This window comes from Boleophthalmus pectinirostris, unplaced genomic scaffold (assembly GCF_026225935.1).
Source record: "Boleophthalmus pectinirostris isolate CB_2022bp ecotype Guang Dong unplaced genomic scaffold, ASM2622593v1 HiC_scaffold_18, whole genome shotgun sequence".
Lineage (NCBI taxonomy): Eukaryota > Metazoa > Chordata > Actinopteri > Gobiiformes > Gobiidae > Boleophthalmus > Boleophthalmus pectinirostris.
In genome coordinates, this window is record NW_026571133.1 from 19,681,516 (window position 1) to 19,699,453 (window position 17,938).

Consider the following 17,938-nt stretch of genomic DNA (forward strand, 5'->3'; position numbering starts at 1 on the left):
ATAATTATAATTTTATGCTGTAATGGTTTATTTGTCTGTTTTGGCCTGTGGGTTCGGATGTGGTACAAGGTAGTATTTTATGTTATTTTTGGATTTTTCAGTAAACTTTTTTAAAATCTGTATTGATTTTCTTCCTCTTTTTTCTTCTTATAAAAGCTTCAAACACATTAAATAAAATATATTCCTTAAATCAGTATTACTGCACAATCTTTTGAATTGAATGTGAATAATTATCTGGGGGCCCAGGGGAATGTTTCAATCAATAAGGGGATCACAGCACTGCAGACAATGGGAATGGCTGATCTAAAGAGCATGTCTTGGTAAATCTTTTCAACAGGCCAATAAATACATTTTTATAGCCGTTATGACATTTAGACGGTGCAATATTTTCTTCAAGGCATATTTCCTGGCATTCCTTTCTCTATTTTCCCTTCCATTGTTCTCCTTTCTTTAGGACCCCCTGGACCCCAGCCCCACTGATTCTGTTCACTCCACATATGAGGGGTCAGTGCGTAGCCCACAAGAATAAACCGGCCACTCAATGAGAGCCGCACTGATGTCATCCCCCTAGCCCTTCTTTCTCTGCTGCTTCCCTGTGTCCTACAGACCAGGAATGGGTCTATTCACGCACACGTCCCTCCCCCCTTGGAGCTGCACCCCTAACAGGTCAATTCTCTGCCTTATTGCTCCGCTCTGCCTTAAAGAACTGAGGACACACTGGGAAATGAACTAGCTTTGTGCTTGGCCGTGACATATAGAGGTGATCACGTGGTAGAGTCTGTGGGGTAAGTGTTTAACAAGAGAAAAGGGCAGAATGTGTAAAATGTCTCTTAAAGGGCTCCAAGTGGCCATCCTATAATGAAAATGCCTGCACCACCAAGTTTTAAAAGATGTTTTCATGAGTTTGGCCCTAGTGGCAGCCCTCCGGTCTAAACACATTGTGTCCTGTCCATAGCTGCTTTCTCAAGCTCATCTCCACCTCTGTTTAATCTTCACAGACTCTTTCATTAGGACCACACCATGCGCTGATTGTGGACAAATGGAGCGGATACCTCATTTTGAGCGAGAATGAGCGGGGGATGCTTTGTCTGACTGAGGAATGCCCATAAGCCCATAAGACAGAAAGGACCACTGTTTGGACCACGGTGGGCTGCTATACCAGGACGGGACAGAGCCATGGCAACGTAGCAGCAGGTCTACTGGGGTATAGCGCTGGTACAATACGGTGGCCTGGGGTTTGTCATTCCAGTCAGGCCTGACCCAAATCAGCACATCCTGGGAACCACTGGCCTTCAACCACACTCCACACTCACAAACTTAAATGGGCTTGTATTATTTAGCTGATAGCAACAACAAACAAAACATATGGACGTTTGAAGTCTAATTACTGAAAAATGCTTGTGTTTATAATTCCAGACCATAGCCCATTGCCTATGGCTGCTCATGAATAGGATTTTTCACTTGTTTACACAGTATGTCTACAAGCCACCTCCCATCTGCACTGCCTCTATGCATTAAATGCTTAAGTTTACACATTGCTTAATAATCTTTTATGTTTTCAAATGGGTATTATCTACCATCAGCAGCTGCAGGAAAATCTGCTTTAAATGAGAAGAGCAACTAAGAAGTTATTAGGACCATGTCAACAAAAGTGTTTTTGCTGTTGTAACTGTCACCAAAAGCAAAGCATTAAGACAAATGTACTAATGCAAATTAAACTTTGAACTTTCTCAACTTCAGAAAGTACAGTTTTTCTTACAGTGAACCTCAGAAAATGCTTTTTCCACTGGCATTGCAAGTTATAAACATTAATGAACACAAAATACAATCAAATGAACCTTGTAGTCAAACCACCAACCATGCCCTTAGACAGCAATTAAAGCTTGAGACATGTTTGTGCTCACCTGGCCACCCAAGCGTGCCCTTACCACATCTCTACCATGTGAATTATGTGGAGGAAAAACACTTACTTTATTATGGAGGTCTGGTAGTTGTATCAGAGTTTGGAGAAGTAGTTTCTGTGAGCTCTTTTCATCTGCACTTGTGCCCCTCTGCTTCAGCCTCTCCAAAACTATTTGTGTGTGTGCTGTGCAGACAGTGGCTGTGTACTCCCTCCGTGTCAGTGTGTGCGTTGTATTGAGTGTGGGAGAGACTTTGGTTGGCTGTCCAATGCTGTTTCCTGACTCGTGATCAAGAGCTCATTACCCCCAAGGTCACTCCTGGGACGTCCTGCCTAGCACTCAGCCTCACACCAGAGACAACATGTGAGATGACGAATGGAGAAGACGGGGGGAGCAGCACAGTCAAAGTGCCAGAGAGTCTATTGGGACAAACAGAAACATATTAGCCCAAACAAAGAATCCAATACAATTTAATAGTAAGAATAACAGAACACAAACTGACCAATGTATGAGAAATGGCTGTCCATCTTCACAGTTATATAAAGTATGTTGTTGATCCATGGAAAGTGCCTTCACACCATCAATATGGTATTGACACACACCAGCTGGGCACAGTATTTGTTTTCAATGTTTTGCTTGTTGTTTTGCTAACGACAAAAAAACATTTTAAAGATGTGTTTTTCTTCTTTGTCATCTTGATATAAACCATTGCAGGACTATATTGGATTAAAGAGGGCCAATTTATGATTGATATAATTGCTACTACAAAGTAATGCCTAAATTGAATTATGCTGTCTGGAGTTGCAATACAGCTGAATTCACTAAAAAGAAAACAAAGAGGGGACACAGCAGCAGAGCTATTGTTCAAAATGTGTGCAAACGACTCACTCTCTGTCAGTTCTGTGACTACTGTGAAGTGCATACAATGTTTAATAGTGTATGTGCATAATAAGCAATGAAAAGTGTGTATTGGTGTGTCAGGGAAAGCATCTAACATAAAACAAATAAATAAACACATTATACATTAAAAAGTCTCTATTATTGTATCCCAAAACAAACAGCCTTTACTTTTTGTAACATGCAGAAAACGTGAACAATGGAACATATGATGAAATGAAAAGTAAATTTTTTGAACTTTTGGATGCTACAAGGCCTGGCGCCTTCTACCTGTAGAGCTGATGTTTCTTTAGATACATTGTGTTAATAGCCTGTGGATCCTCTCAGTAAGTGAACTAGCAGATGGCTGATAACCCTATAGACTAGCTCTATCCCTGTGCTGCAAAATGGACACATTACAACAGCCACAATCAATAGCATGTACCATTAGGCGAGTCCAGCCGACCCACGCACAATACTGATGTCAGAGGGCCCACGAGCTCCACTGGTCCACACACACACGCAAACAACCCCGCATTTCACCCCTGAGCCCAGCTTTTATGTTTTGGGTTATTGATTCAATGCCTGGCACACAAGCTTTTTCTAAGAGACAAAATGCCTCATTGTAGCTTTAGTTCATTATTATTAGATAAGCTGTTTCACTGCCAGGATCCATTGTGAAGGTGCTATTGAGAGTCAATGGGAATGTGATAACAATGTGCTCTGTCAGAGCTGTAATGGTGATTTACAGGTGGAGCATATTCAAAAGCTGTCGGGGATAGAGGGCCAACAAAATCAGTCATTAATGGTTGTTTTTCAAAAGTAGTATCCCTAAGCCTAAGTATGCTATTAGGATGAGATGAGAATGAGAATTCAATTGAGCCATCAAGAATGTGCTCTAGTCAATTCTGTTGATCTGCAACCTGCTTGTCTCCATGGAGATATTGCTTTGCCACAGTAATGTTCCACAGTCTAGCATTAAACCTATCCATCTCCACAGAGAAAATCAAGTCTCCAGATTGCGGATGAGACCTATGGAGAGACAAGGCCATTCACAATAAGAAAATGTACAAGTATAGATCAAAGTAGTAAAAGTAAAAACTATGTAAAAAAGTAGTAAAAAAAAATATGTAAATTCTGTCATGTTATTTTTTTCTAAACTTACAGCCCACTGGTAATAACCCTTTGTCTCTCCTTTAAATGTGTGTGACAGTGCTATCTGTATCTGGAGCATCACGTTTCACTGATGGGGTGTTGTGCATCAGCTTTAGTGATGGCCAGTAATTAGTATGACTCATACCCCCCACTGATCACATACACCCATATCCCACTGCTGCCATCTTAGATTCAATGCCATTAATAATGGATTTTATCCATTTGCAGCCCTCCTCCCTCTCCCCCAAAGCCTGCATACTGGCAGTAAGTAAGGGCTGTATAATAAGAAGTTGCCAGTTTAAAAATATTACTATATTTGGTAACATTTTATAATAACTAAATGTTAATTTGCCTTAATAAACCATGAAGAAAGAGTTTATACATAATGAACAAATGTGTTACAGTGTAACTGACTTTGAAGGGGAGACTGAACTGGCTCATTTTGTGTCAAAAGTTGTATTCATCTACATCAGTTGTACTTAGTTCCTCAAATAGCTGTGTAGAGCAGACTGAATGAAACATGCTACTTATGAAGCAACACTACAAAAGCAGTATATAACATATATGTGTTATATTGTTATGTAGTATCTATAAATTGAAATTATATATAAATATTTTGAGCACGAATGATGTTAATGTATGATTTGTTCCTAAATGGTCCAGAGTAAAATTTAGAATAATGATAAGATCTTTGTTTAAACTCCAAGATGGCCCAGTTTAACTGTGTGCCGAGGTGCAGAGCTCTATTGGTTGAGAGCGTGTCCATGGGTAAGTGAAAGGAGCAGAGCTATGACTGAGTGTGTCTGCAACAGAGTCTGATGAAACCAAATGAAATCAGGCTGTCCAAAAGAACGCAGGCTGCTTTTAACCACCACATCAGCTTTGCCAACACACAAAAGGAGTTGCCTGGGTGATAGGGCAAGGAAGTCATTTTTCACCACCTATTTCTTTGTTTTATATATTCAGTCGGTGCAACATGTCTCACTGAGATTGAGATTACATTTTACAGCAGAGGGTAATAGTGCTATGTTTCTTTTAACATCCTCACACACCATGTAGTTCTTATACATAAATATAGACACTGTATAAGGGTTGGGCAATTGTAAATACACTTTACATAGGGCAGTCTTTTCATCTGGAGGCACATGCAGGATTTAGAGGGGAAAAAAACTTATAAATTCCAGGAAATCTATAAAAGAATAAACATGAGAAAGTGACTGCATGTTTCTGTATTCAAGAACTGTACTCAAACATATTAAGTTAAGAGGCATAATATGCAAAGTCGATTTATATGACCTTTTGAGCATTTTATAGTTCCCGTCATCACTGACTTAGAGTTGTGTTTGGAGTAATACATGCATGTTTGGGTAATCATGTATTGTCCTGCATTTGAGGCTTGAGAGCTCAGAACATTTCAGTATTTACCTACCCCCATCCAAAGTTCCGAACATAAAGTAAATCCGAACATTTAGACATGTCATTCATGATGATTTCAAAAATGTACAGTAGCCAGTAGTAGTAGACACATCATTAAATGCTACAATGAGGCAATATTGCTCTCAGTTCTGTAGTTTTGAACATGAAGTCAGTGGTCCCATTTCTATTAAGCTGTTTTAGATCAAAATTGCAGTTTACAATGAAAAAAAAAACTAAAATATGACCTATGTGTGACCGACGTATGATATGTCTTATTTAAGATACTACATTATATCTTATTGATCAGTATTACTTAGATGATGGTGGAAAAACATACAAATAAAACCATTGCTACTCCTATAATTAATAGCATAATAAGCACCATGTTGTTTAATCCCACTTCAAACAAGTAAAATTGTCAAGGGCATCTTGACATATGTACTCCTGTGAGATTGTGTGGTGGCTTAAACTGATGTGCAGCCTTTTTAAGATTACAGCTAAAAGGTACTTGAGGAAAAGCTGCACATACTGTTATAATTATGTAAAAGTAACCTTATTTGCAGGTCTGTTGTACATCCTATCGAGTATAACATAAACACTTGACAAACACTTGACTCTCCTGGGTCAACACTCTTATGAAAGCCTAACCTTTATTTCTAGATGAAGTTTAGATATCTCTTTTTTTATTCAACACAAGGGTCGAATGGCATCCGATTATGCCCATTTAATTTCACACGAAGCCCCATTTCATTAATAAAGCATAAGCTCTTTGTTGGATATTAATATTTATATGGCGATGCCCCAGCCAATAAAGTAAAGTGAGTTTTACTTTTCCAAGACCATCCCAGAAATTCCCTGGAGTTAGATTGGAATATTTTCTTCCAATGTTTTTTCTACTTTTTGACAGTGTCGCGACGGGAGAGGCACAATATGAGGCCAAAGTTTACTTGTGTAGCTTGTGATGTGGTTGTGCTTATTATTCAGTCCTTAATGCAGTATTTAATCTCCATTTAAAACTCATTTGAAGCTAATTAGTAATGTTACACTTTTAGCATCAGCAATTAAACTGCAAAATTCTATTGATTAGCAAGCTAATCACTTCGCGTTGAATGAATACTGATTTTTTAAGGCTGACACTTTGCTATGAGGATGTGGAAACCGGTGCCCCCAAGGGAGTAAAGACAAGTTTCAGGTGAGCCTTTCTGCCAGCTGCTAGAAGACAGCAAATGGAAATACGATACAGTGCTGAAGTTTATTTTGGTTTTGTTTCAGAGGTTTCTGGGCTGAATTTGAATGCAACAAGAGACAGACAAATACAATGTTACACTGTGCTCATGACTAGCTTGTCATTGTATTCCGTCCTGTTTCAACACTGACCAAAGCTAATTTATGAATGACAATTAATGAGAAAGAGCCCAAACAGTAGAAGTGTGGTTGCTGGAGCGTGACAGCGTATGTGAATAACAGCGCTGGCTCCATCCGTCTCCCTGTTGCCGACAGTCTCAGGCTCACAGTCATCTGCTCCCCCAAAAAACTCATTAATCTCTAATAGCTTAATTCTGTGTTCCCTCTATGGACTGCATATGTCCTGTTAATAGCTTTTCAGTCTTTCTGCTACACAGCAAAAGCAAAGATTATTAAACGTCTTGTTCTTTAAAAAATGATTAGATTAGAAAGAGAATTATATGAATTTGCTTGTAGTTATTTGAAAGATGAAGGCTGAAAGATAATGAATCATTAGATTGCATGGACAAAAAATAATACAGGCCTGAGGAATTTATAATGCATTATTTTATGCACAACAATTTGATGCATTATTCCAGTGCCTTCCCAAGTCAAACTTAGTGGTAGATATAAGCCACATGCTGCCACAGCATGCCTTATATATGCCTAAATATAATGGCTGCCATTCTGTGCCTACTCTAATACAGACACAGTGGACAAAGAGTCTGGCCCAAGGACAGTATACAGTATATACAATATCGGGCATCGTGCTTGCAACCTTAATGAGCAAATGTCTAATGAGTGTCAGGTATTCAGTTTTCCACATGGACACGGAGTATTGGGATAAATGTAGATTCTATCATCAAGAAATGTTGTCTTTATATTTATTCATCTTTAATATTTTAGCAATATTTTAATATTAAGTGTTTACAATGAAGTACATGATTTGTGACAAAGTAACAGACTACCAGAAATTGTGGTTTGCCCCTGATTTCAACAACTGTGAGGAAAAATTGTCAAAACTTGAGGCTCTTTGCCCAGCTCACTCCTCCACAGTCTCCAATGAGACAGAATCAGGGCTGTAGTCAAAGAAGTGCGAGGAAGACCAATTAAATCCTGTCTGGCTGCAAAGGTAGTCAGCAGTTTTTTACAGATCTCTCCACAATTCTACATGTTTTCTGAGTCTGCAGGATACAGCTGTAGCATTTATATTTATTTATTTTTGTTTGTCCACAAATATAAGTTTTTGCTCCATTCTATGAGTAAATAAAAAAATAAACTACTCAAATAAAGTAAATAAATAAAAAATATTTAGGCCTCTAAGTGCCATAGTTATCAAATGTCAGAAGATGTAAGTGGTAACTTCTTCTTGGGAACGCAATTCAACATGGTTACTGACTGATGTGTCAACCAAGAGCCATGAAAAAAATAAATCAACAAGACATGATCCTGAAACAAATGACAGGGAAGAAGTTTGGCATGAGGAGAGACCCAGCACATCTAATTCAAATGAAAGTAGAGTTTTGTGTTAATTATAATAGAAATAGAAATATGTTGTGAATGGAGCAATAAGGCAGGATAGTGTTACCGCAATACTGAAATGTTAGACTTGTAATTATTCTTGTGTCATATGTGTCATATCTATGTATATGTGTGCATGTAAGCAGATGACAGCACACATATGGTGCCACAGTGGAGAGGAAAAACATCAGGTTAGCGCAGACTGAAAAATGTTTGGGATCGGTGGCATCCCTGATGGAGATGGAGCCCTGAGGGAGGATTCGTCTCTGTTTGATTTGTCATCTGGTCGGTAGCAGCAAGCTCAGGGCTGTTTGCGCCGCACAGTTCTTTTATCTGTCAATTGAAATGAAAGGATACATTTAATAAATGCATTGTGAGGCCGTTGTTGTGATTTAGACACTGAAGTTGAATTTACTGTACTATTTGAGTTTAGTCTATATAGCAAAATGTATTTCCTAATATGAGTTTGGAAATGAAGGTCCTGTTTTAAACAAAATTGACTCTTGTGACCTTTAAGTCATGTTATAATGTTGTTACTTTCTCAAAAACCTGGATTTGTGTTTTGTTTCATTCATGCGTGTTTGAGTAACCTTTAATTATTAGTCTATCTACATCTCCAATTTTCAGGTTAACAGCTGCCTTTTATCTTTAGTTCAGTAGAGATTAGCAATTCCAGGGCTGAAATTATCCAAATGATTCTACTGAAGGCATATGGAGTTTAAAAACACAATGGAGAACCTCCTGTATTATCACATGACACTACAAAGTGTGGTTTCTGTTAGAGAGAAGCCTAAATAAGCAAGGTTTGTATGTTAAACGTGTGAATGAAACAAAAACACAACTATTTTTGTGATGAGGAAACAACAATATAACTTGTTTTTATTATTTAGTGTGTGTTCTTTAAATAGAACTAATAGTTACATTTTCCTCCTCCTCCACATCCTGTATAATTGCTGGATTTCAGATGATGTTCCAGGGATGAGACACCAATAGAAAAGATGAGGTTCAACATTTATGAGAATACAATATAATCAATACAGGGAAAACGCTCCCATTCCCCATCTGGGAGAATGACTTCATCACATAATCTAAAAACCACCATCTCATACAACATACACTGCCTATGGTTTAAATACAACACTTTGTACAAAGATGGTCCACCTGATGGTACTTAAGTGAATTTAGATGGAAGTCAATATCCCCATAATAAAACATCTCTATGTCTCACTTCACTAGTCATTCGGGTTTGGTAGAGCCTACAGCACCAATCGATGAGAAAACAATTTATCACAAGCAACCTCTGTATAGGGCCAAAGAAAAGGGCTCCATTTTAGCAGCTGATGAGCTACTCTGTTAGCTTCTTCATATCAATCAAAAGTGGAGATGGGAGCATCTGGTAGGGACCATATGCAGAAGTGACTGATTCCTCATGATTCTTGCCTGTCTTGTGTATGATTTGAGACAGACAGACAAAATGCAGGTGATTGGCACAAGGCACTGCAGCCTCATTACTCCAGTTGAGGGCTTCTCTACTAGTCGACCAACCGTGTAAACACACATCAGCTTAGTGGGCACTCGTCCTGGCCTTTGCAGGTGCTTACTGTCAATCCAGGAGACACTAAAGTAAATACAAGTCTATCTGACAACAGAGCATCTACAGTCTCTGTCTGAGGTTATGCTCCTCTATAGCCCAATAAGAGCCAGCTCAGCACATGGAGTCCTGAAGCAGCACATGTGTTTAATTAAATCTGGGGATTGGCTTCACATTACCTCCAGTATTTGATTTCCAAAAGTCAATTCATTAGCTTGGTTTGAGAAGATTGAATCAATCTTGATTAAATGTGACTGACTTGTTGGTATATTAGAACTATACAAAGGCCCTCCTGGCAATGGAGGGAAAGCTTATAAACTCAGAATTTATATTGAGGTCCAACTAAAAAAAAACAGAAGAACCTGTATAAAGACTTACGTTAATTACACTCCTCTGCTCATTTTTATTAACATTCATCTTTAATGAAGCCACATGTGGCCATCCTAAATGGGCTTCTGCAGTGAACAGTTTGTCCTGGTGAGCCCCCATGAAAAACTGTGAAAATGATCACTGCATTGCAGAGCGTTATGTTTAATGTTTGGTTCAGCTATTACCAAAGGTCCAACAGTGCTGGGTTTTATAACCAAGCAAAATGTAATACAGACAGACCTAAGGGTCTATTCTCAAAGACCACATGCAAAAAATACAATATCTATGTATTCACAATTGATCATAACTTAAAAACACCAAATAAGATTTCTCTATAATAATCATAATTTTTTTTAATGGCCTACACTAACCCAAAAGTGTCTTTAGTTCCCCTCTGATCCTGAACTACATCCATGTAAACATTAAAGTGAATAACAGGAGAGTATAGCTAGAAATAACAGTGATGGTCGCAAGGGCCTCAAACCCTCACTACTGCTTCACCTTGAATGCCTCTGCTATATTATGGTCACCAAGGAAGTCCAACAAAACAATTATCTGAGCTTGTTACCCCAGGTCTAACCTACCATACATCATTGTTTTATCAAAACGGAGAGGCCTTGGCGCTGCCCATTTTTCCCTAACACATGAATCAATGGTCGATTACAGCCCCTGCTGCGTCTTAAGGACCTCTCATTGCAGACCAACCAGAGAGCTCCACAGGTCAATAATACAAACGATGGTTCTTGTACAGCGGAGCACAAAATAGACACCTGAAGGGGTGCAGCTTAGAGTAAAATGCAATGCTTGTATCCTTTCATGAACTCATGTCATTTTTTCAGAGCTGATGCCAATACACATTTTTTGAATTCTGCACAGCAGACGACCGTTAAATTCTCAATGTTTTTAGGATGATATGCAGGGCCCATTTTGGTCATTTTCCAATATATAATAATATTTAAAAAAAATACTATAAACTCAGTTACCACCTTAACAGAAAGTTTCGGTGGCCAACCTATATAACATCAAGAAGGAATAGATAGTAACCACAACATTGGCCTATTTCTAATTAGGGTAATGGAAAAAACATGTTTTTCATTAGACACATCAGACCCTGTACTCTGCATCACATTCATCACAATATGAATAGAATTTAAAGACAAAAAGCATTAGTCACAATGTAGTAGTGTAGTGAAAACCTGTGTGACACTTTGAGGTCCAATGTGATACTGCGGTTTGTGCCTCCTTCACAGTACACATCTAAAAAAGCTGTAGGATTCTCCAGCCAGTGTCTGGATGGTAGTTAGATGAGTTTATAAATATAGATGATTGTGTTTATATTTTAACCAAAGTGTAATTTTTACAGTAGTTGTTTTTTTGTTTTTTTTTGTTTGTTTGTTTGTTCACTAAGTTATTTTTCAAACATTCTGAATTGTTTTGTGTATTGTATTAACTGTGATTTGTTAAAGGTCCATACACTATTTTCTGATCTAAGTTATAATGTTGTTTTCTCAAAAATATACTGGAGTTATGTTTTGTTTCATTCCCACACAAACCCTGCATATTTCGACTGAATTCTTCTGTCAAAAAACACTCCACCTTGTCATGTGGTAATAGAGGAAGCGCCCCCACTGTGTTTTTAAACTCCATACATCTTCACTAAAATAATCTGGATATTTTAATCGCGTAATTGCCAATCTCTACATAACAAAAGTTAAACAGTAGCTGTTAACTTGAAAATTACTATTAAATCACATCACAAAGTGGAAAAGAGCATTTATGTACACAGACTAACAATAAATGGTTACTCAAACATGTGAATGAGACAAAACACATGAGGTAACAACATTCTAGTATGTCTAAAATCTAACAATAGTCAATTTTGTGTCATATAGGACCTTTAAATGTTTGACAAAATGTGACAAAGCAATAAAAAAAACTGTAATGACATTAGTAAGAATGGCATTCTAAAATAATATTAGAAACAAAATGACTTCAAACATGATATTGTTCAGCTTCGCCCACATGCAACCTGTGATTTCAAGTTGAGAACTCAGCCAAGCTTCAGGATAGTCTCATTATGCAATTGTTGTTATCAATATTGAGTGGAGGCTGGCTGCACTTGAGTTTTCTGTGAAAGAAACTGCAAAGATAAAACAGTCTCTTATCAGCTTCTCCACTTGTTTCACAAGCTACCATTTTTCTGCCTAAGCATTTTTGCTTTCAAGCACATAATAATGCACAAAAATCATTAGCACTTGTAATATGACATTTAAATGCACTCTATCGCTAAGTCATCTAAACACACTATTCTAGTCTATATAAATGTCATAAAAAATTAGGCACAAATAGTGTCATAAACCATTTCTGTGTATGTGTTTAAGTGTGAGATGCAATCAACGTATTCATCCCTGCAGTCTCCCAGCAACATGGCCAATAGTGAAATCCTCTAAATCTTTTCAGCTAACCTATACATAAGAGAGAAGGAGGAGAGACCGCCTGGTTACCGCATGGAATGTAGGCTCATTTCCACCAAGCAGCAGCTTTGGTAAACATTGTGGAAATGAAAAGAGCAGCACATTTAAAATCTGTCATTTTAGCTGGTCATGCCTTGAGAATATGTCACTGTGAATCTCTGTTCAAATTAAAAATACTTAGGCAACAGGCTCAATAAGGTTTCTAAGGACTTAGAGTAGAATGGTGCATATGGAGCAGATCATTTTATAATACTTCTCCTGCCAAGAATAATTTTAGGCTTTATCATACAGATAAAATGACTAACGATGCCTTGTTAGGTTTTTATTATTATTATTATTATTATTATTATTATTATTATTATTATTATTATTATTACCTTTTTAATTAAAGTAGGTGAGTGAACAGAACAGAATGAACAGTTTGTAGAGATATAATGCAAAATACAACGTAAGGTATTTTGGAGTATAGACCACAACATTTAGATATATATATATATATAGATACAAATAAACTGTATTGTTACACAAAGCTGTGACATAGTAACCAAATGTTAAATTGAATATTAATCGAGATTCAGTGATTTCTGAATGTCAGTTTAGATGTTTGTGTATATTTAATCTAGAGATCAGTCTGACCAGACACGTCACAGCAACATCACGTGACCACTCTGAGGAAGACGCTAGTGAGCAGTCGAAACTGTATGTTTCATTACCGGCATTAAAAAAATCTGCAGCGCATAAGAACCTAATATAATATTTTCATTTATTGATATCTAAATTTGTTTGCTCAGCACAAATTAATGTGTGGTTGTATTTTCAATTTAATGCTATCACGACTTAAAAGTAATAGTGTCTATAATGTTGCTTGGGGAGATGAAGTTCGATTAGTTTCGTTCCGCTGTCACGTGACGCTCATAAGGGAGGCCAAGACAAGACGGCAAGTCCGCCTGCGAGCAAGTTGGTCCCCCCCAAAAATACTAGTATTTCTGCAATTTGGCAGCATTTTGGCTTCAGGCACACATTTCTTTAAGTTTTACAGAAACAAAACTTAAAACTGCGTGGCTAATTTGCATGAACTGTAAGCGCTGATAAAAACAGCTCGCTTCTTGTGCTGCTGATGTGGTTCATCTTTTGTCGGACTAAAGGACACGACTCAGTGGAATATATGTATTTTCTGCAACAGAGGATGTTGCGGCTGATGGTGAGTCTGTCCTGTGCGTGTGTCGCATTGTAGATGATCCGTGTTTAACTTTTTAGAGATTATAAGTCTGCATAGACTGTACAGTGGTGCGGCTCCGTAGCTTACCAAAGTTGAACTAAAACATTTTGGTAATACAGTAATAACGTATACCCCTGTAAAATCCTGAGACAGTTTAAGAGTATCAAAATTTGGATACCGCCCAACCCTAACTAGAATACCCCATAGAAGTACAATACCCCTCTTTAAATAGTACTAATTAAAGGGGCTGTACACACATTGTTACATTAAATACAATAAAATTATTTTTTCCCCAGTTCAGGTGTATTATAAAACCTGCTCTTAAGCTGAAAATGAGACCACTTTGCTTTCTGCATTTAATTATATAGTGTTTTATTCTCAGCAAAATAATTATAGAAATGTTTTTTTGTTTTTTTTCTAATGTCTGTTTATTGTTTTTGCTTTACTTTGGCGGTTAACTGTGCTCTGGCCTCTGAAAGTTGTGAAAAGTGCTTATAAAGTACTTAATAATATTTATAATTAGGATGCTAGGAATGTATCACAGGTAAGTGAGGAATAAGGACCACTAAAGACATTAACATTATACACAAAGTATAAATCAGGTACAGCAACTTCAAATGTAAGCACTGTTTATGTTCAAGAAATTAACATTAAAAGTCAAATCAAAACCTGAATGAAGTGTGTTTGTCATACTGCCCATCCTTAGAGGTACTGTTTACAAGCTGGTTGAGGTAATTATGATTAAGAAACATAATAAAGCTCAAATGTAAAATAACGTCCCAAAACACACTGTCTGTGTGTGAGGTAGAGGATGACGCATGATGTGGGTGGTGGTGGTAATGTTGCTGGTGGCAGCTGTGGCCCTAATGTGGTGATAGAATTCTCTGCATGTGTTTAGATAGTTTCAGACAGGGTATGTGTTTCATAGTGCACAGAGTGCACTGACTGCCCAGATGATAGGATTACACCAGTCACATACTCCTTGGACACCTTTAACTCAGGCCAAAGCTCCAATCCCTTTCTCTAGCAACTGGGATTTATATCATTCAAAACATCCCTGCAGGCAAGATAAGAAATATTAATATAATCTTTCAGAATTGTTACTGAGATGTGCCCCAGGAATGCTAATTAGCCATGAGGTCAAAAAAGAGTCCTGTCAGGAAGTGCAATATTTGAACCAGTGGAGTGTGTGGGATATATAGACACAAAACCCCACCTGACAAAACGACATCCTTTGAGTATTCGCAAAACAAAACCTCATGTCTGGGTCATGGCTATATCAGGTCTGTTATCAAGCACATTATATGCCTCTGGTACCAGTGAGTATGTTATACGCTGCTAGAACACATATTATGTGAATGCAAACCCACAAGGGTCAACAAGGGATTGTGAAGCATCACGCACAAAACCACATCTCATTTTTTCACCCCAACAAGGAGCCAGCAGGACAGGAGCTGTCTCCACATCTGACTCTAATAGGCACAATGATATGGCAGAGGGTCCTGTGAGGGTTGTGATCTATAAAGACACTGTTCTGGTATTTGAGGTAATAATTATCCCATCATATTAACGTATTCACTTAAAATCCTAATGACATATCTTATAATGTATGCACTGTATGTTTTAAATCTTTATCAGTACAAACACCAGCATTGCAGATTTCGCTCTGCACTTATTCAATTTGGTAAATAATATATTGCTGCCCTCTCCAAGGAGTTCGTATCTCTTTGTAATGACAAAATTCTGTGTGACACTCATCACATTCCATATAGATAAAACTATACACTAAAATGATTGAAAAATTTAAATGACAGAAAACATTAGTTAGAGTTCAGTCCTTTAAAAAGACAATAATCTCAGAGTACAGATAAACAATTATTTGCATATAATAATGTGCAAAAATGAAGACCGGCTGTGCTAAACCAATAAGATTTGAGCCTAATAAAGTGACTTTGAAAGTGAGATCCCAGGCTCCTGCCCGAAGCCCCTCGTGTCACGTCATTGCAAATTTGACACATAGCCAGTGACAGGCCACTCTGGCATTAACTCAATCAAATGACCCACATAGGGCTAGTCAATGCATGGTCATCCTGGTCCTACAGCCTCCTATTCTCTGCTTTGATCTAATCTTAATGAGAATCCCAGTTCACCACTCTTTTGATACATCAGTCTCTCAGGAATGTCAAGATAACCCGACAAACTCAAAAAAGAGAAATTCATTTGAGAAATCGCCTGACATTGACACTATTTCTACACTTTCTTTTATTGCATTTTTCTTGATAGAGCAGCAGTCGAGAGAAAAAACGTTATAAAAATTTGGGTCATCAAAGACAGCAGATTCATCCGGCTAAAACAAAATTGTCATCACTCTGGTTTGCTGAGCTTGGGTGTACAGAGGAGAGAGGAGGAAGCCAGGAGGGGAAATGAGTTAACAGAGAGATAGAGTGTGCAGCTGTGTGGGGCTGTATTGCCGTGTCCCTGTCAGCTTCAGCTTATTGAATTGATGTCACTCCTTTAAACTATGTTGGGTTGTGACGCAGAGCCCAGGCATGTGTGTACAAGTAAGCAGGTGCATTGCTGATATAACTGTGTTTTTGTGTGAATGAGGAGAGTCTGGGAACCTTATACTAAGCCTCAGGCCTTTTCACCAATAATAAAAAACAAAAACATATCTATTCAAAAAATGCAAACCCACTGAATATGCCAACACCTTTCTCTGACCTTTCAGAGATGTATATGTTGCTCAAATATTGATTCACACTTGAGTCATTAAATAAATTATTGACATAAGTAATTATTGACTTGAATATGTAGACAAAAACATTGCAGAGTAAGTAACTTTACAACTACTACTACAATTTTAAACTCCATTTCGATACTAACAAAAGAGTTCGATACTCAGTTTTAATATTAGAGACTGCCTTCCTGATTTCTGAGAATCCAGTGCAGCCAGTGGTTTTATTGCTTTCCCCAGAATATATGATTTATGATATGATAACTGTCTAGGCATTGCATTGTTCTACATAATAATAGTATTACAAGAAAAAATCTTTGGCAACAATTTTTGGACAGCCACAGCCCTTCCTCACTTCAAACCCGTAAGACAGCATGACAATTAAAAACTCTCTTTCATACAAAATAAATAGAATGTAAAGTGTTCATGTCACTTTGCAGGCTCTTGTCTTCTTATGACGTTCACACAAGAATTAGGAAGTCAAATATGATGCATTATTCTTATAACACAATTCCGTATTTCACATGTTACTAGCTTAGACAATTTCAGTATATGATCATGCTAATAAATGTAATTTTAATATTGATACATATAAGGATATACATTTTGACACAAAACAAACTAGAAAAGCACTCAGAGAGCGCAGATTATGATTATGATTATATTTCTAATTATGAAGAAATCATCATTACAATTGTTATCACAAAAAGTTATAGTTAGCTATATTTACTTATTTATATATTTATCTGGGGAAATAGACAGATCAACCTTATGAACTTTAAAATCTATATCTTACATACATACTATCTCTTTAATGGCTGAAACTCATGTGAAAAAGCACATGACTCAAGCCTGAGAACTTGGACAGAAAAAGGTTGCACACAGATTTGATATTCACTTTGACCAGTCTACGGCAATTTGCACTTAACGCACTCCGAGTGAGTTGGACTAACTTCTGCCATAACTTTGACATATCCATGAGCATGTGATGGGGAAAAAAGATGGCAAGAAAGTAAACTCTGAAATCAAATTGTTGAACCATTACTAAACCTTTACATACACACAACCAAAAAAGCATCTGCCTCATCTCAAGCAACAATCTTTTGCAAGCGCCGTTGAAAACTCTGCAATAATCCAATTTACATGGAGCAGTCAAGTCATGTGTGAACGACTAAAAAATGAAAGCCTCCCTGCACTAGAATTTGACAACAGTGGAGCCCGCCGCTTATGAGTCATGTTGTGAAGAGCATGAAAGTGATTTGGTGAGGTGTCAGAATTATTTTAATCTGCAAAAGATCAAAAAGATGATGCTGCAACATTTAATACAGCTCTGATGTTCCTGTCACTGTTTTCTTTGTATCATGGGCAGCAATTACCACTAAACAAGGAGGTTAATACTAGCGTCTTCTCCACGCTACATGCTACCTACTGATTGTAATCTTTTTGTTCCTTATTTTC

At 37.5% G+C, this 17,938-nt stretch overlaps 1 protein-coding gene across 2 annotated transcripts in view; it reads right to left on the reverse strand.

Annotated features, from left to right (window-relative positions):
• ptn (pleiotrophin) overlaps positions 1-17,938 on the reverse strand; it is a 53,645-nt gene that overhangs the window by 33,346 nt on the left and 2,361 nt on the right. Inside the window, exon 1 of one of the 2 annotated variants that reach the window (XM_020926651.2) lies at positions 1,971-2,071. The exons of the other annotated variant lie outside the window; for it this stretch is intronic. The gene's annotated coding sequence lies outside the window, so the exon portion shown is untranslated. Of the gene's footprint in view, positions 1-1,970; positions 2,072-17,938 lie in introns of those variants that run through there. 2 annotated transcript variants of the gene reach the window in all.